Source organism: Crinia signifera, chromosome 4 (assembly GCF_055691185.1).
Source record: "Crinia signifera chromosome 4, ASM5569118v1, whole genome shotgun sequence".
In the NCBI taxonomy this organism is placed as follows: domain Eukaryota; kingdom Metazoa; phylum Chordata; class Amphibia; order Anura; family Myobatrachidae; genus Crinia; species Crinia signifera.
The window spans coordinates 96,649,037-96,669,447 of NC_139220.1; the positions used below are offsets into that span (position 1 = coordinate 96,649,037).

Consider the following 20,411-nt stretch of genomic DNA (forward strand, 5'->3'; position numbering starts at 1 on the left):
AATACTGCCCTAAGGGCCTTATTCTGGTTCGGTCGGTGAAACGTACGTACGGTCCATTTCACCGTGCGTTTCCCGTACGAGGACGGTGAGCGAAAGTCCGCCCACAAAACATCCACATACGTACGGTCACAAACACCGACAAAGGGACGTGGCGTACACTTGAGCGTACGCCACCATGCACGGACGGATCTCCTCTTTGACACCGATAACTGGCGTACAATAGAGCGTAAGGCACCATTTATGGACGTCTCTCGTCCGTTTTCCCACCGACATCTTGCGTATATCTGAGCGCTCGCCACAGTGCCCGGACGGGTCTCGCTTTTTTTCAATGGAAAACTCAGCGTGTGTCACCGATCGTGAGAGTGAGCGTACGTCCGTGCACGGTGGCATACCCTTCACATATATGGACCTGCTAATCTAGCCTTTCAACTATAATTAAGACAATTAATTAATTATTCTAATTGTTATTCAATTATTGTTTTCTATTACCTCAAATTGTCTACCTTAATGAGCACCCTAATAAAACAACATTTGAACCCTCATTACATGTATATTTATTATGTTCTAATGTGGCATTTTAAGAACTATCTATGTGTCCCCACTTTGGTTTTACTTTTAAATAAAGTTATGTTGGTGTTACAGTGAAAATGTTGACACATGTCGACTTCTGTAAATTGAGTTCTCTGCTGTTTAAATTATATAAAAACACTTACTGAATGTGTGTAAATGGTTATAAACTAACTACCTTGGCATATATAAGCAGGTGTTAAAATGAATCTTACCTACAATGAAACCAACCTTTACATGTAGAGAAGTGTAGAAAGATATGCTTCCAATGTGTTTGTGGGCTGTGTGTGGCTTGCAGGTAGTGAAATAATGGTTGTGACTTAATAGGCTGCAGCATTGCTTATTACATTCAGGTGTCTGAGTTTGAGTAGTAATCAGCGTTAATTAGCAGACCCAGGCGTCCGCTCTCATGCGGTATCTCTAGGGATGGTCTGGAGGTATCGTTGGTGTCCCCCTGTTCTCTGGCTGAAATGCACGGCGCGTTTGCCGATCGAGCGGTTGTAGCACCGTACATTTTTGGTGCACACCCCGTGTACGCCCATGTTTATGCCCAGTTTTCCTCATTATTTCGGCCCCTCCCCTCAACACGCCCCTATGCCGCCCACAATGACAGTACTCTTGCGGACAGGTTTTTTCGCACGGAAAGACCCGTCCGTGAGCAGTGTGAAGTCGGCGCGCCTGCGCATTGTGAAAGCTATGCATGTGCAGAACAAAAAAAAACCCGATCCGCCCATTTACGGTCCCACCGTAGCAAGCAGAATAACCCCCAAAGTGTGTGTAAGAGAGAGTGAAAGTGACACATGGAGAAGAGAAAGTGAGACAGTGAAAGTGAGCAAGAAAGAAAGAGTAAAAGTGAGAGAATTAAAGTGAGCGAGAGAGAGAGGAAAGTGAGAGAGGGAAATTGACAGAAGGAAAATGAGAGCTAGAGAAAGTGAGAGGGTGACAGAGTGAGAGGGAAAACGTGTGCGAGTCAAAGTGAGAGATAGAGAATGAAAGTGATAGAGAGGATTGAGGGAGAGGGAAAGTGATACAGTGAAAGTGTAGAATAGAGAGGGAAAGCGAATGAGAGATTGAGAAAGTGTGTGAGATAGAAAGTGAGAGAGAGTGAAAGTGAGAGAAAATGAGAGGGAGAAAGAGTGTGAGAGAGATAGAGAAAGTGAGAGGTAAAGGGGTAGATGTATACAGCAGTTATAAAGTAGGAGAAGAGATAAAGTGCCTGGTACTTTATCACCGGCCAATTAGTTCCTAACAGTCCCTTTTAAACCCAGCCTGTAAATTAAAAGTCAGGAGCTGATTGGCCGATGATAAAGTACCAGGCATTTTATCACTTCTCCTGTCTTAACACTGCTTCATACATCTAGAGAGAAAGTGATAGCTAAACAGATAGTGTGAGAGGGAAAGTGTGAGAAAGAAAGTGAGAGAGAGGGAAAGTGAAAGTATGAGAAAGTGAAAGAGAGATTAAAAGTGACAGAGATATTAAGAGAAAAAAATGAGGCAGTTACAATGCGTGTGAGAGAGAACGTGAGACAGTAAAAGAGTGGGAGAGAGAAATTGATATAAAGTAAGACAGATATAGCGAGAAAGTGTGTGTAAAAGAGAGAGGGAAAGTGACACAGAAGAGAAAATTAGACAATGAAAGAGAGTAAGAGAGAGGGAAAGTGAGGTGCACGCGCATCCCAGTATTACGGCGGTTGGCTAGCGTCTCCCTGCCCGTCTTCGCTTCAGGGAGACGCTGCCCAGTTTAGGGGGGGGGGGGGTGTTTCGGGGCGGCGAGGGGGACTGGCGGTAACAGTGGGGGAGGATCGCCAGCCCCTGCAAAGTTAAAGCCGGCTCCATCTGTAACATTCATTGAAAGTTCATGGTCTACAAAATGGAACATATAATATGGCTTTTATTATACAAGTCATGTTAAACTGGTAACTGGTACACATTAAACATTATTTTATTTAATTTGCTGTCAACGACCATTCTTTATAATTCTTAAAATCATTATTTGTTTGTGCACTATATTACTAATGATTGTTAGTCCCACGAGTCACGAGTGACATCCTCTGTCTACTGTACACTTAACTCAGTCTGAGGATATCATCAACGACAGCCTACTACTGCAGGTGGACACTGATGATATCTTTGTCTGGGAGCTTCAGGGAGTCCAATTAAAATATGAGCGACATCATATTATTTGCATGTTGTCTAGTGTGTGTATGTGTACCTGGTAGTTTTCATTCTAGCACCCACCATATTTGAAAAGCCATGCAGTTTTTCTTCCCTGCCTGGGGTTACTCTGTCTGCTGTAGTGCTTCTAGCACAGTGTGGTCTCTATATCAGCAATGATACGCAAACCAGACCTGTGCTAGAAACACCACAGCACACAGCGACACCCCAAGCAGGTAAGAGGAACTGCATAGGTTTTCCAATATGGTGGGTGCTAGAATGAACACTAACCTAGTATTTATACTTTATCCTGTAAACAATATTTATGTAAACAGTCTGTTCTGATGTCATCACTTATAATAATAATAACAAAGTAATAATTATTGAATTCCAATTTTATTATTTCATTTTTCATTACAGAATATGATTGTATCATAAGGTATAATGCACCCCTACTGTACTATGATAATATATAGTAAAAGTTGTTTTGATTTCCGTGACCTTTATAAAATCACTTCATTGACTTATGAGATCCAGGACAATATCATAGGAGTGCATCTTTCTATAACTACTACTGTCTGGATTATGGATGCATTAGGACTGTTGTAATGCTGAGTATATGTATACATTTAATGTAATAATAATAATAATAATAATATTTATATAGCACTTTTCTCCCACAGTGCTAACTGATGTACATTTGAATTTTTGGAGGCAATGGAGTCATATGCCACCGGGCTCCTGTTCCAAAGGGGGCACCTATCCTCCCCTGAAAGTTTGAATCAGTTAATTGAAAGCCGTAAATATCGCTCCTGTGGCTGACTCCCACTCCTAACATGATTTTTGCAAGTGTCACATACAGGGGTATAAAAACCCATGACCTGTCTTACTGGAGACAGACACCTTACTGATTGAGCTATTTGGGGGGCACCAATATTTATCTAGCCTCCGAGCAACTTTGGCAAACTTAGGCCACTGCTCTAGCTGTATTTGAAACATTAATTCAGACAATTAAAACACATTTATTAAAGCAGAATATGTAACCTAACTTTATATTTTGATCTTTCTGGAGTCTGATTGACCTTTGATATAGGTTCCAAGATTTAATGATAAACAAAAATTTACTATACAAGGGACAATAATATTAAGGAACTAAAGTGAAATAATAGTGACATCAAACAGCTTTTGGCCATCATTTTGCATTAGAAAGATCATGCTGCATAGCAAAGCATGTTGTACTACCCTGGTAGCAATGTTAGACTGCAGATTGGTGTAGGGTCAGTTTGTTCCATAAGGGCACTGGGGAAACCCCCGGTGGGTCCCACGTCCTGATGGTCCATTCCCTAATCTGAATTCCACCTGTAGCAACAGCCCAACACATTAATTCCAACAGAAAACGCTGTCCCAACAGCTTCCTTTATGGCACAGTGAATGTGATGTCATGTCGCTGAAGTAAAGAAGAGCCACTAAGAGTAACAGGCTCCATGCGTGTCGTAATATGAATAAGGGGCACTACTGTGTGTCGTATTGTGAATCAGGGGCACTACTAATTGATGTAATATGAATCAGGGGCACTACAATCATAATCAGAATCAGAATCAGCTTTATTGGCCAGTTATACTTTCGTATACTAGGAATTTAATTTTTATTGCTGTGCAGCAGCCAGGGTGGTAAAAGGTAAAACAGTAACAGTACAGATATATATCAACGTACAGATATTTTATTTATTTATTAACAGTTTCTTATATAGCGCAGCATATTCCGTTGCGCTTTATAAAGGGGACAGTGATACAACAAAACAGGGTATTTACAGACAGTCAAAATGTAGGAGGGCCCTGCTCGCAAGCTTACAATCTATAGATATGCACTAAATGTATCCTGATGAGGGACAGGGAACATATATTTACTGAGCTGTACAGCACCCAGGCAGCAGTTCAGTGGCGCCACTTGGTGATTGCACCAGCCAGATAGGTAGACAGTAAGAAACAGTACAGATATAGGACACATACAGACTAGGTGTATTCTGATGAGGGACACTACTGTACATGAGGAACATATATTTCCTGGGCCGTACAGCACCCATGCAGCCATTCAGCGGCGCAATTTGGTGTTTGCAGCCAGATAGGTAGCAGGTAAGAAACAGTACAGATCAGGGGCGGATCCAGGATAAAATGACAGGGGGGGCACCATGATAAAAGAGGGTTTAGGTGGGGGAGGGGCGGTGTTAGTAGTGCCAGTGTACATGCTAAGAGAGCGGCAGAGAGAGGGTGGGAATGGGATTAAAAATAGGCCAAATGGTATGAGCCAAAATTCACATAATGCCACATGGTTTGAGCCAAAATTCACATAATACTACACAGATTAAGCCAAAATTCACAATACGCTTCATAAACAGGGACATTGTCCACCAAAGGCACACATTAAACATTTACACCATAATGTCCAGTACACGTTAAGTTACAAGCCATTATGTCCATTATGTATTATGCCAAACACCATAATGCCTATTAAAAATTATGCTACGTAAGTGCTGCTTATCTACATGCTCATTGCCAAGGGTTTCATGCTCATTGCCAGAGGTTCCATGCTCGTTGCCATGTGGGATTACATGCTCATTGCCAAGGGGGAATACATGCTCGTGGTAAATGGGGGACAGCCACCGCCAGGCAGAAGTGATAGCCACTGACAGTGGCAGAGCCTTGCTGTATTCAGAGCATTGCAGGTCCTGGCTATTTTAAATAATACCCCTTTCACACCAGAAAATGCATTCCCAGGTTGGCCCCTTTTACACCAGCCTAGTCCCTGCATTTTCTTGTGTGAGGGGGAGAGAAAACCACCCCTCCCCCCATTTAAACAGTTATCTCATTTAACCGGCTATATCTTCGTAACCAACTGACCCATTTACATGAGACAAGTATCATATTGAAGAACTTTTGAGTGGGCTTTGAATGATTTTGGTCCAGTGAAACTGGAACGTTTGGTTCTGCCCTCAAAGAACATGAACAGCCATGAAACTACATTTCAAAATTAAAAAAATCGGTTTACACGCAATATCTCTGGAACCGATTGACCGATATGGACCAGCCTTGTATCATATTGAAGGCCCAGTGATTTGGAATTGAATTAGATCAACCACAAGCTTATGTGATGCCAGGGGGGGAACTGGCAGCCGTCGGAACCGGGTGGGGGTCAGATTTGACAGGTCCCATATCATCCTATGGGGAAAAAATGATGATATCTCCGGTTCCCGGGGGGCTAGAGACACGGGGCAGGGCTCGTTGGAAAGCCTTAGCTACCAAATAAACGTGCCCGGGTTCCCCCCTGAATCCGCCACTGGTACAGATATAGAACACGACAGGGGAGACAAGGGGTACATGTTTTGGCAAGCGGCACAGATCCTAGGCAGCCATCAGCGGCGCCAATGGCCAATCAATACAATGTGAATATGATTGTGCTACTGTGTGGAATAATTTGAATTGGGAGTACTTTTGTGTGACTATTCCCCTTCCTTGTGAGGCCACTGTCTCTTTCAGGATTTGGGGCTCAACTTTCTAGTTTGCTGGGGTTGCCAAAAACCCTGGCACTGGCCCATACTAACCTAATTTGGAGGGATGAGGGGACATTTAATGGGAGGAAAATTTTTACCACCTCTCCTGGACCACTTAAGCACTGGTCTCTCCACTAAGCATGGGCAAGTACTACTGCATTTCCCTGGTGGCCCCTTCATGCCCCAATCTGCCACTGGGTATGGGAATCCTAGGTCTATACTGCTGTGTACATATAACTTTGGTAACAAATGCAGCCAGGATTTCACTGTACGCACAGCACAGCTGCACTCTCACTCCTTCAGTCACAACATTTGTCCTGGAGAAAAGTTGCATCTTCCATCTAGCTGGATTCCCTCCGCACTATAATTAAGCCCTAAAGTATTGTCTCATTCCCAGCCAAAGAGAGTGAGTTCTTGCTCATGCTGAGGCAGGAACATGTTTCTTAGGCCAAAACTGAGTTTAAAATCATCATGCGCACTATAAATCTATAAAGAGTTTATAGATATTTTCAAAGATTCAGATATAATCCAGAAAAAAATAGTATTTTCAATTGGAGTGCTGGTTCCTAGTTAAACTACAACATGTACTAAGCCATGAAAAGTGATAACATTGATCAGCTCCTTACTGTCATTTTCAAACACAGACCATAGCATGGCAGTTAGGAGCTGATTGGCTGGCACATTATCACAACTGGCCCTATAAGAACAAGAGTTATGGAGACTGTGGTCTACAGCAGTGGGAAACATACTGTAGTAAGAAAAGCTAAACTAAAAGCAAACATTATAAAAAATACAGAACTGTGTCTCGGGCAAAATACCAGTGAGATCTGCCAGAAATGAATAATTAGCACCTAGGGTGTACAAACTATAATCTGGCCCTGAAGGAAAAGGCAGGGTGTAACTAAAAGAAGGAGTGATGCCTTGTGCACCCAGTTGTGTCATGACACATACTGTATAAGAAAGCCAGCACTAAGTGTAACACACTAGAACAGGCATGTCCAAACTATGGCACTCCAGCTGTTGTGAAACTACAAGTCCCATCATGCCTTGCCACAGTTTTGCTATTAGGGAATGCTAAAACGCTGGAGGGCCACAGTTTGGACATACCTGCACTAGAACATCCGCAGATACTGTTTACCTAGTGCAGAGCGTGTGCTTGGCTGTAAAGGGACTACTTGAATACTTGAACATTCCCCCCCCCCCCCCCCAAAAAAAAAAAAAAAATATGTCAGACAGGATCAAATATCAATCTTGAAATTGTAGATGTCACACTGTATGTGTATATATTTATATATATATATTTATATAGCAAAGGGGGTCCTGGCACTCGTCCTGGCAGGGACAGCGACTTGGGATGTGATTCCTTTCACAGCGGAAAACAATGTAACGGACAAATATAGAAGGCACTCCCAAGATTTCTGATAACTGCACGGCGGCAGACTTCAAAATGAATAAAGGCAAACACAAAGCTAGTGTGTCAACATTTCGGGCAAAGCCCTTTATCAAGACATGACCTTGACCTGTCATGAGTGCCATCTATAGTTGTCCGTTATATATATCCTGACGATAGTGCCAATAAATAGAGCACTGAAACGTTGATTTTCATCAAAGACACTGTATTGTCATTCCTTATTATACAGCTGAGTGCCGCACCATTCCATGTTTATTTATATATATATATATACCATATGCAATGCTTGCAAGTGGCACTCAGAGACTTGTAATCTGCTTTAAAGTAAGTGAAAAAAAGTGTTTTATTCTTCTCAACGTTTCAGGGTCTCAGCCCCTTCGTCAGGATCTGGCAGCACGCTGCCCAACTGGAGGGAACCAGAGCAGGCTAACCCAAGAGGTATCCGGAGTGCTGGGGCATTACCTCGCTATATATATGTATATATATATATATAGTGAGGTGAGGACCGGCACTCCTGTGTCCATATATTTCAGATGCCGGGTGCCTTCACGCAGGGTTTTAGATATTCGGGTAGGTATTGCGGCACTCTCGGTCTTGCTCCAATAAACACACTTAGGTCTTTATTTTATAAGACCTTCATCAGGAATAAAAGGAATAAAAGATACCATATACCAACACCATTAATATACCTTCACAAACTAACAAAAAATCATGCCTATCAGCTGAGGCGCCCTACTTCTGGTAGTGTCATGACGTGTTCAAAAAAACGCCATCACCATGGTAACCTTGTTTAACAAGCACAAGCGCGGACAACTGCAGCTGTAATATTAAGAAATAATAAAATATATTATAAAAAATGATGAGCGTTCCATTATAACAATATATAACTAGCAACTAGGATCAGTAAAGCATTACCGTATCACATTTATGCGTGGCTATGCAAAAAATATTTAAACCATGGATCTATTGAGATCTAAGGAATGTTGCTACATGATAGATGTAATTTATGAAACAATGTTACATGCATTATCACCTGTTACATTAATAGCATATTATTCGACATACCACTGGATTTAAAGGAAACTCGTAAAGGATATATATTCATTCAGCCCGTGCGGCTGTACCGTATTCAACTCCGATATCCATTTAGTTTCAAGCCGCAGCAGTTGTTGGTCTCTATCCCTACCCCTGATATTTGGGGGTACGTGGTCAATTATTTTATACTTAAGTTGGGCCAGACAATGACCCATACTTTTAAAATGTTTGCCCACCGGTTGATCTATTTGTTTTCCCGACAGTATTAGACTAATTGCGCTTCTATGTTGTCCCATCCTTTCTTTGAAGTGGCAACTTGTTTTCCCCACATAAAGTTTAGAGCATGGGCATTTGATATAGTAGACTACATACTGGGTACTGCAAGTAAGTACAAGTTTAATCTTAATTTTTTTTACCACTGTGGGGATGAAAAAAGTGATCACCTGTTTCCATGTGAGCGCAAGTAGCACAGCCCAAACATTTGTAAACCCCTGTCTCTGACTTTTTATTAAAGCCAGATATGTCTGTATGCACAATTTGGTCTTTAATATTCCTGCCTCTGCGAAAGCACGGCATTAAGGTTTTATTTTTAAGAGATGTAAGGTGCTGATCCCTTTGAATTATAGGCCAGAGTTGTTTGGCTGTTTTAATTAAAGAGTTGCTGGCTGTGTTGAACGTGTTGACAAAAATTACTGAGCTGTCTATTTTAGAATCTTTATTATTGCTGATTGTAGGTCGCTTGGGCTGTTCACGGGCTTTTTCTATAGATGCCATTAAAGCTCTATTCTTGTAGCCCCTACTGAGAAATTTTTTCCTCATCGTGTCCATTTGCTGTTCTTCATCTAATTGTTCACTACAAATTCTACGGACCCTGAGAAATTGGGAATAAGGTAAACCTTTTATTAGGGCCGGGGGGTGAAAACTGGACGCTGCTAACAATGGGGGTTATTCTAGTCCATTCTTTCTGACAAAATCCTTCTTAGATGGACAAAACCATGTGCACTGCGGGTGGGGCAGATGTAACTTGTGCAGAGAGAATTAGATTTGGGTGGGGTTTTTCTTCAAAGTGAGATCTATATTGAAGTGTAAAATCATGCAGTCAGTATTTTCCCTGCACAGAAACAAAATAACTCACCCAAATCTAATTCTCTCTGCACATGTTACATCTGCCCCCCTGCAGTGCACATGGTTTTGTCCATCTAAGAAGGATTTTGTCAGAATGAACTAGAATAAACCCCAATGTGTTGCAGTCTGTAGGCTTAGTGTATAACGAGGTGCTGACACTGTTGCCTTTTTTGGTAATTGACACATCCAAAAAATGCACCGTTTCTGCTTGTACCTCGTATGTAAATTTTATATTGGAATCTAATTGATTCACATTAGTCATCATCTGATCAAATTCCATCTTAGTCCCCAACCAAATAATGAAAATATAATCAATGAAACGTGTGTAGAAGTGTAACTTACTGGCATAGTCTGGATTTTCAAAAAACATGATTTTTTCCACTTCAAACATAAAAGAGTTGGCGTAGGCCGGCACCACGCAACTGCCCATCGTGCAGCCTTGTTGCTGGTTAAAAAACATACTATCAAATAGAAAATAATTTCTATCTAACGCCAACTCTAATAATGCTAAGAAAAAAGGGATATGTGGACCAGTATATAAGACATTGTTAGTAATCAATTTACATACAGATTGCAAGCCTCTTGCTAGAGGGATGTTGGTATATAAGCTTACCACATCAGCCGTACAGAGGAATGCATTCTCAGGCACGTCACCAAGTGAATAGAGTTTGTCCAAAAAAGTATTAGTGTCCTTTAAATAGGTGTCTTTACTTTGGACAACAGGTTGAAGGAAAAAGTCCAGGTATTTTGCAACCTCATAGAAGATCGAATCCCTTGCTGACACAATCAGGGAAATTTACCAATATGAAAAACCTAGTTTTTCGTATTGGTAGTTTCCCTACGACTGCATACGACTGTTTAAGTCGTATGCAAAGTCGTGTTCCGGAGGATCAGTTACAAAGCAGTCATATACGACTGCTTTGTAACCCTCCGATGGTGTAACAATTCGTATTAGCGGCCGTATATACGGCTGCTAATACAAATTATTTCTAGCAGTCTGCACGGATCAGTCAGATCCGTGCAGGCTGCAAGGTGTAAAAAAAAATAGAAAAATAAATAAATTTAAAAAAAAAACGGCGTGGGGTCCCCCCCACAGCCGAAACCAGCACCAGGCTGAAGGAGCCGGGGCCGGTAATTAAAAATCAGGGAACCCGACAAATAGGGGTTCCCCGATTTTTAACAACCAGCCCCAGGCTCCAGGTCCGGGGCTGGTTCCCAAAATATGGTGGACAAAATGAGTAGGGGTCCCCCGTATTTTAAGAACCAGCCCCAGGCACAACCAGCCGGCAGGGTAATGTCACAGCCGGGGGACACTTATAATATAAGGTCCCGCGGCCAAAACATTCTCCCTACCGACCAGTCAGCCTGGCCAGGGGGCCTGGGGGAGTGGGGACCCCCCCAATGAAGGGGTCCCCCCCCTCCAGGACTTACCTGACCAGGCTGAAGCCTGGTGCTGTCCTCGATGCCCCTGGGCGGTGGGCATCGAGCTGATAAATGTTGTAAAAAAAAGATGAACCTATTGTTTTTTACTGTGGCACTACAAGTGCCAGCAAGCCTCCCCAGCAAGCTGGGACTTGGAGAACCACAAGTCCCAGCCTGCTGGGCATTAAAGGGCCCGCTGGCACTTGTAGTTCTACAGTTAAAAAAATAGTGCACAAAACACACTGACACACTTTTAAAATAAAACTTTATTACACACAAAGCCCACACATACTAATACTTACCTATCTTCTTCCCATAGGTCGCCCTGGTCCTGTGTCGGCGTCTTCTGGTCCTGTGTCGTCTTCTTCCTCCATGTCGACCGTCGCTGTCGCCGTCCGGATCCGACGAAATCCATTTGGGAAGCTGTGGAAGGAAACCATACTCACCTGTCCCAGCGCGACGTAGTCCAGGTAAGGGTCTTTGCAAAAAAAACAAACCGACACCCGAAACCAGACCGGACTGACGGAGACGCACGTGTGTTTGTTTACATCGTGCGGCTCCGCCTCCCGAATGCCGCTATTGGCCGCCTTGCGGCCTAGCGGCTCCTGATTGGCCGCTAGGCCGCAAGGCGGCCAATAGCGTCATTCGGGAGGCGGAGCCGCACGATGTAAACACCGTGCGGCTCCCTGCTTGTCCGGCTGGATTCGGGTGTTCGTTTTGTTTTTTTGCAAAGACCCTTACCTGGACTACGTCGCGCTGGGACAGGTGAGTATGGTTTCCTTCCACAGCTTCCCAAATGGATTTCGTCGGATCCGGACGGCGACAGCGACGGTCGACATGGAGGAAGAAGACGACACAGGACCAGAAGACGCCGACACAGGACCAGGGCGACCTATGGGAAGAAGATAGGTAAGTATTAGTATGTGTGGGCTTTGTGTGTAATAAAGTTTTATTTTAAAAGTGTGTCAGTGTGTTTTGTGCACTATTTTTTTAACTGTAGAACTACAAGTGCCAGCGGGCCCTTTAATGCCCAGCAGGCTGGGACTTGTGGTTCTCCAAGTCCCAGCTTGCTGGGGAGGCTTGCTGGCACTTGTAGTGCCACAGTAAAAAACAATAGGTTCATCTTTTTTTTACAACATTTATCAGCTCGATGCCCACCGCCCAGGGGCATCGAGGACAGCACCAGGCTTCAGCCTGGTCAGGTAAGTCCTGAAGGGGGGGGACCCCTTCATTGGGGGGGTCCCCACTCCCCCAGGGCCCCTGGCCAGGCTGACTGGTCGGTAGGGAGAATGTTTTGGCCGCGGGACCTTATATTATAAGTGTCCCCCGGCTGTGACATTACCCTGCCGGCTGGTTGTGCCTGGGGCTGGTTCTTAAAATACGGGGGACCCCTACTCATTTTGTCCCCCGTATTTTGGGAACCAGCCCCGGACCTGGAGCCTGGGGCTGGTTGTTAAAAATCGGGGAACCCCTATTTGTCGGGCTCCCTGATTTTTAATTACCGGCTCCAGGCTCTGTCAGCCTGGTGCTGGTTTCGGCTGTGGGGGGACCCCACGCCGTTTTTTTTTTTATTTATTTATTTTTCTATTTTTTTTTACACTGTAGCCTGCACGGATCTGACTGATCCGTGCAGGCTAAAACGCAAATAGAACAGGAAAATGGTGTTCTATTTTCCTGTCGTATTTGCGTGGGTGTTTCACACCACTAAGCAGCCGTATTATCAGTACGGCTGCTTAGTAAATCAGAAACCACCATTCTTTTGAATGGTGATTTCTGTCGTATCCTATCGATGGTGTAGGGCATTCGTATTTGTAACTACAAATACGAATGTTCCATCTTTAGGACTACGAATTGTTGTATTTTTGGGATTGTAAATCCCGAAAATACAAATTCGTAAAAAAAAGGTGTATTTCTCCCTACGAATACACCTTTTTTCTACGAATCCATTTTGGTAAATGTCCCCCAATAGGTCTACCCGGAGGGTCGACACTATTCTTGTGCAGTTTGGGGATTGTGTAAAACACTGGGATCACAGGGTTCTTCTTCAGCAAGGCGTCAGCGATCTCACTTGTAATCCATTGATGGCTCACCCCTTGTGTTAATAAACTTGATAATTCTGCGAGGTAAGCTTCCGTGGGATCTTTATGGAGCCTTTGGTAGATCTCTGGATCGTTCAATTGTCGCATAGCTTTTGCTTGTACTTGTTCACATCCTGTATAACAAGCGCTCCCCCTTTGTCAGCTGCTGTAGAACAACATCTGTATAACCAGCTATTTGTTGTAATGCTTTGGTTTCTTCATTTGTTAGATTAGACCTTGCACATGATGGAGAAATGTCTTGTTTTACTTGAACTGACATGGAATTGGTAAAAGTTTTGATAGCAACATTTACCGAGGGCGGATCAAATTTGCTGCATTTTTTTACTGGGTCAGGACACATTGTATTCAATATATATATATATATATATATATATATATATATATATATATATATATATATATATATATATATATATATATACACAGTTGTGCTCATACGTTTACATACCCTAGCAGAATTGTGTGGTTTTCTGGCCATTTGTCAGAGAATGAATGAATGGTAACTTTTCTTTCACTCGTGGTTAGTGGTTGGGTGAAGCCATTTATTGTCAAACAACTGTGTTTACTCTTTAAATCATAATGACAACAGAAACTACCCAAATGTCCCTGATCAAAAGTTTACATACCCTGGAGATTTTGGCCTCATAACATGCACACAAGTTGACACAAACCGGTTTGAATGACTAATAAAGGTAACCATCCTCACTTGTGATCTGTTTGCTTGTAATCAGTGTGTGTGTATATAAAAGGTCAGTGAATTTATGGCCTCCCGAAAGACCCTTGCATCTTTCATCCATTGCTGAACCGAAGTGTCTGGATTCTGAGTCATGGGAAAGCTAAATAATTGTCAAAGGATCTGCGGGAAAAGGTAATTGAACTATATAAAACAGGAAAGGGATATAAAAAGATATCCAAGCAATTGAGAATGCCAATCAGCAGTGTTCAAACTTTAATTAAGAAGTGGAAAACTTCAGCTGAAATACAGGACTCTCTGAAAAAAAGTGGCGTGGTTGTTTCAAGATGCACAATAAGGAGGCATTTGAAGAAAAATGGGCTGCATGGTTGAGTCGCCAGAAGAAATCCATTACTACGCATTACTACGCAAATGCCACAAAGCATCCCACTTACAATACTCCAAACAACACAGAGACAAGCCTCAAAACTTCTGGAACAAAGTAATTTGGAGTGATGAGACCAAAATTTAACTTTTTGGCCACAACCATAAACGTTACATTTGGAGAGGAGTCAACAATGCCTATGAAGAAAGGTAAACCATTCCTACTGTGAAACACAGAGGTGGATCGATGTTTAGGGATGTGTGAGCTACAAATTCACTGGAAACTTGGTCAAAATTGATGTCAAGATGAATACAGCATGTTTTCATGGTATCTGATTATACTGGAGGAAAAGTTGCACTCATCAGCCCGGAAGCTGCGCATGGGACTTACTTGGACGTACTTGTTCCAACATGACAATGATCCACAACACATATTCATTGGCTACAGCAGAATAAAGTGAAGGTTCTGAAGTGACTATCTCAGTCTCCTAACCTCAATATCATTGAGCCACTCTGGGGAGATCTCAAACGTGCAGTTCATGCAAGACAGCCCAAGAATTTACAGGAACTGGAGGCTTTTTGCCAAGAAGAATGGGCAACTTTACCATCTGAGAATTTAAAGAGCCTCATCCACAACTACCACAAAAGACTTCAAGCTGTCATTGATGGTAAAGGGGGCAATACACGGTATTAAGAACTGTGGTATGTAAACTTTTGATCAGGGTCGTTTGGGTAGTTTCTGTTGTTATTAAAGAGTAAACACAGTTTTTTGACAATAAATGTCAATAAATGCTTCACCCAACCACTATACACACACACACACACACACACACACACACACACACATTCATGAAATTCAGAGCTCTCTTTTTGTTCAGGGGCAGATGATTATAGCTAGGAGCTGAATGGCTGTTGCATTATAACCTTCAACTTTATCACCACTTTAACATTCATCATGCTTAATACATTTGCCCCTCAGTTACAATACACTTTATTTCATAACAAACTGTATTTCAATATAACGCCATAACCAGGATTTTAACCAATAACCTGTTGCATTCCAGTTAAGCACACTACTCATTGAACTATTTTGTCCTGCGTCAAAACTTTAAGATTTCTTCTTGTACAAGTTACTGTACTCAGCATTGCAATTGGGCAGATCTACATACAGTAGTGTGCAGCCACACATCCAATCAGGGCCGGACCGGCCATCTGGCAGTTCTGGCAAATGCCAGAAGGGCCGATGGACTTATGGGCCGATATTTTGCATTACATCGCTGCAGTAATGTGCCCATTATTGTTGCGGTGCCGCGTCATCTGCATAATGACGCCATTGACGCCGCCGTGTCATGACGTGGCATTCGCATTTGAGACTGCCCGCTGTGTCCATTCCTGGCCCAGCCACCTTACAGTCTGCGCCGCCTCACCCGTCTTTCCTTACAATTGCGATATCATGACGTCTTCAGCCCGCCCTGCTGGAAGTCTGGCCGCTCCCGGCACCTGTTATAGTCTGCACTGCAGACAGTGCTCCGTCCGCTGCTGCGTCATGATGTGGCGCCGTCCCCCTTAAAGTTTTCCTGTATACACCCCCGTCTGTCCACCCCAGTCCCTGCACATCGAAACATTTGATGTGTTGCCGCTCTCTGCAGCTTTGCATCATCCTGGCTCCCGGCCACGGCGGTGTTAAAGTGATGACTGCGTGGGTGGGGGGGGGGAAAGTCAGAACACCCCCACTGCTATGCTGTCCCTTCTCCCAGCGTGTGAGGCATGGATGTGATCTGGGGTAAAAAGGTCTCCATTCATATCTCTCTATCTCTCCCTCTTCCCTCCCTCTCTCTCTCTCTCTCCCCTTCCCTATCTCTCTCTCTCTCTCCCACCCTCTCTCTCTCTCCCTCTCCCTCTCTCCCCCTCCCTCTCTCTCTCTCCAGTGGCGTAACTATAGCACCGCAGCCCCCGCCACCCGGGGGGGGGGCGCTGTGCATATGGGGGCGCCGGGGGCTGCGGTGCTATATTTACACCTCCCCCCAATCCCCTGCAGGCTTACCTATTTCGCTGGTCCCGGGGGCTCTGTTTTTCTGCTGAGGACCACCACAAAATGGCCGCCCCCATACAGCAGACAAAAACTGTCTGCTGTATGGGGGCGGCCATTTTGTGGTGGTCCTCAGCAGAAGAACGGAGCCGCCGGGACCAGCGCGAAAGGTAAGGCTGCGGGGGATTGGGGGGGTTTGCATGGGCGGCGGGGGGCAACAAAATGTAGCTACACCGCTGTCTCTCTCCCTCTCTCTGTCTCTGCTCCTTCGATCTCCTACTTTTGGTGATCGAGGAGTCTAAGAAGGAGTATGAGCTGGCCAAGAGAAAATATCAAGAATTTGCTGACACAAATGTGTCTAAGCTTAAAAGTGAAACATCCACCGACTGGTTAACAAAATTGAGTGCTGATGTTGACAAGTAGAAAGAAGAACTTATTTCATTTAAGAAAACCAAACGCAGTAAGGTTGACCAGGATTACGAATGCCAAAGAGTGTATGGTTGGCTGACGGGGCCTCCATCTGCCATTGAAGAACGGAAGGGGCCTAGACGTAGGGCATACCGACAGCGACCCAGATACACGGCGGATTCAGCCACTACAGGCACTGACAGTGATACTGGCGATAATAGACCTACCCCTGGTTCACGCCCTTTAGGGGTGCGGACGTGGGCACAAATTGCTGGCAAAAGTCCGCGAGAACAAGAAGGGGGCACCAAAACTGGAGGGAGAGGAAAACAAGCCAGAAAGCCTCCCAGGTCTCGGAAGACCTAATATTTAACCTTTCCACAAGGTCTCTGACAACTCCAGAGATTAGCGTTCTACATAAAGGACTGTCCTTCATCCCAACCTGTCCAGTGGATCCTCTGCAAAATAAAATTGAAAGTTACCAGCTTAATCGCAAGATCAGATTGAAGGAACACTTCAAAAATAAACCAAGCCAAGATTGGTCCACTTCTGTCCCCCAGCATATCAAGGGGTTCAAACCATCTTCTACATTTGAGCCATTTAGTAACAATGCATCATTAAAGACATTCACTCGTCTCCTGGAAACTGAGTCTACTAAATCTGTCGACAAGATACATCCTCATCAATGGAACCTGTCTATGACTGAGCGCAAGGCGCTTAAAAATCTATCCTCTTATGATGACATTACCATCCGCCAGTCTGACAAAGGGGGTTCCATTGTAATACAAAATCTATCTGACTATCGTGAAGAGATCCAGCGACAGCTCGCGGACACCCATGTTTATTCCAAACTTAGGGGAGACCCCACTATTACCTTTAAAAAGGATTTGGATCTGTGTTTGGAAAGAGGTGTACAGGATGGGTTTATTACGGACACATGTAGAAAATACCTTACTGTGGATTTTCCGGTTAAGCCTATCCTGTACACTATTCCTAAAATACATAAAAATGCTGTTAAGCTTTCAGGTAGGCCGATCATCTCTGCTAGAGGTTCCATCTTTCAGCCGGTGGCGGTCTACCTGGATGGCTTTATTCAACCCATTATTCAGAATAAACCCACGTTTCTCAAAGACACCACGTCTTTACTAATTGCATTGAATGACATGGGGCAGGTGCCGGAGGGATGTCTTTTGATTACAATCGATGTGTGCAATTTGTACATGTGCATCCCACATTATGCGGGGATCCAAGCAGTAAGGAGATTGATCACTAACAACATGGAGTACAAGGGCCCTGATTCTGGTTTTTTTCTTGAATTATTGGAGATGGTACTGACAAAAAATTATTTTTTCTTTGACGGTCATCACTACCTGCAAACATCGGGGGTGGCGATGGGGTCAAATGTGGTCCCATCGCTAGCCAACACCTATATGTTTGAGGTGGAAAATGACATTTTTTTCTCAGATATCAATGTTAGCGGGAGTATTGTGAGATACTTCCGTTACATTGATGATATTTTGCTGTTCTGGTTAGGCCCAGAGGGAAGATTTAGGGAAATTATTGATTCCCACAATGGGACTAACCATCCCATAAAATTTACATATTCCATTGAGACCAAAACCATCAATTATCTTGATGTAGCAATTACCCTGGGCCCCACAGGTATAATTACCAACATCTTTAGAAAACCAACAGACCGCAATAATTTTTTGCTGGCATCAAGTGCCCATCCCATCCATAGTAAACAGTCACTCCCCTACAGCCAATTTCTTCGGGTCCTACGTATTGTTAGCGACCCAGAAACTGCTCGTCATGAGCTAGAAGTTATGGCCAAAAAATTCCCGTGATAGGGGGTACTTACAGAAAGACCTAGATATCCAATGCCAGAAGGCCCTTGTTAAAACCAGACAGGAATTGTTAGCCCCCAAAGTCCCGACCAAAAGCCAGGCAGAAAAACTGGTTTGGGTCATTCAGTTTACACATCAGTCCCCTGAAAAAGGTGAAAACAGTGAAGAAATTCTGGCCGATCATAGCTAGTGATCCAGGTTTAAATTTAAATCAAAGCCGCATAATGCCAGCATATAAAAGGGGTAGAAACCTTAAGGATTATCTGGTCAGGACTGATATAACAAATTGGGCCAAGAGTACTAAAACTACATTCCTAACTACCACCAAAAAAGGCTGCTTCAAGTGCCCAAATTGCACGACATGTAGCTCCATGTTAGCCGGGACTACAGTTTGCCATCCTTATACTGGAAAAAGATTCCCTATTAAATTTTATCTAACATGTACCTCCAGTTTTGTAGTTTATATTATTTCCTGCCCATGCTCACGAATGTATGTGGGAAAAACGGAGAGGCAGTTTCGAGAACGCATGGCAGCACACCGGTCTGCGATCCGTGCTGCTCTCAAAAAGGGCACCAGTGATCAGCCACTGGCACGGCATTTTGCCCAAGCACAACACCCCTTGGCTTCAGCCCGATGCATGGTAATTGACCATGTCCCCCCACTTGTGAGGGGAGGTGACAGAGGGAGAAAATTACTCCAACTTGAGACGCGGTGGATTTTTAAACTAGATTGTTTGGCCCCTAAGGGGTTAAATGAACAGTTGGGACTCCACTGCTTCCTTTGAGATATACCCTACAGTTATACAGAGGAGACTGCAACAGTTAGATTGTGTGGGGGGTTGGGTTAGTGATGCCCCAGCATATGGTATCATGACACTCAGATTTTTTAAGGTCATTATTGGGTGTGAACACAGGACATAGCCTAAGAGGTGGTTTGGAGAATAGTATGCACTCTAAAATCACGAAAAAAATTGTTTATACAGTATTAGGCATCACATTATTATTTTTTATTTTTTACTTTATGATAGTATGTTTTATGTGTAACATTTTTGTTTTTTGTCTTTTTGGTCTGACAGTACAACATCAGGGTCAGTACCATGAGTGATGTATAAGCTGATTGTATCCCGCATTTTTTTATGTTTGGTTCACTTGATATGGTTTGCAGTGTCACGTTTGGATTTCAGTGTCAGCGGGCCTCAGTTTAGCTTAAATTCCATTCTGTTTTATTATATATTTTTCACATCATTATTTGGTCACTTCAACATCCCATGACTTTGTTGCATGGGTCGTATTCACATTGGTCCGGTAGAGGACATAGGTTTGAAACAGTACATTTTTTTCTTTTTTATCATTAACACGCAACTTTATTGTTCCAGCCTATAGAGCACACGGTTGCCTAGGCAACCTGCTGGATTGAGAATGACGTCACTGACCGGCGCCTATCGGAAGTCCGAAAGTGCACGCTGCTCCTGGAATTCTGGGTGATACTGCACGCTATTTAGAGGTGAGTTTTTATTTGTATTTCATGTAAAGCTGTTTTGAGAAAAGCCTGTGATTAAAGGCTGAAACGTCAACAGAGAACCAGCTTCCTGTTTTGTTTATTTCTGAAGTCCCCAGTGCCGCGGCCACACCAAAGTTATATATATAAGCATGCGGACCAAAAGTGCGTCATAAATTCACAATTATATCGCATCCAGATGTTTTCGTACAGAA

The 20,411-nt window shown here is 43.5% G+C and overlaps 1 protein-coding gene across 1 annotated transcript in view; it reads right to left on the bottom strand.

Moving 5' to 3' along the window:
• The window catches only part of PDE6A (phosphodiesterase 6A), a 133,017-nt gene that overhangs the window by 92,835 nt on the left and 19,771 nt on the right, over positions 1 to 20,411 (bottom strand). The window lies entirely within an intron of this gene.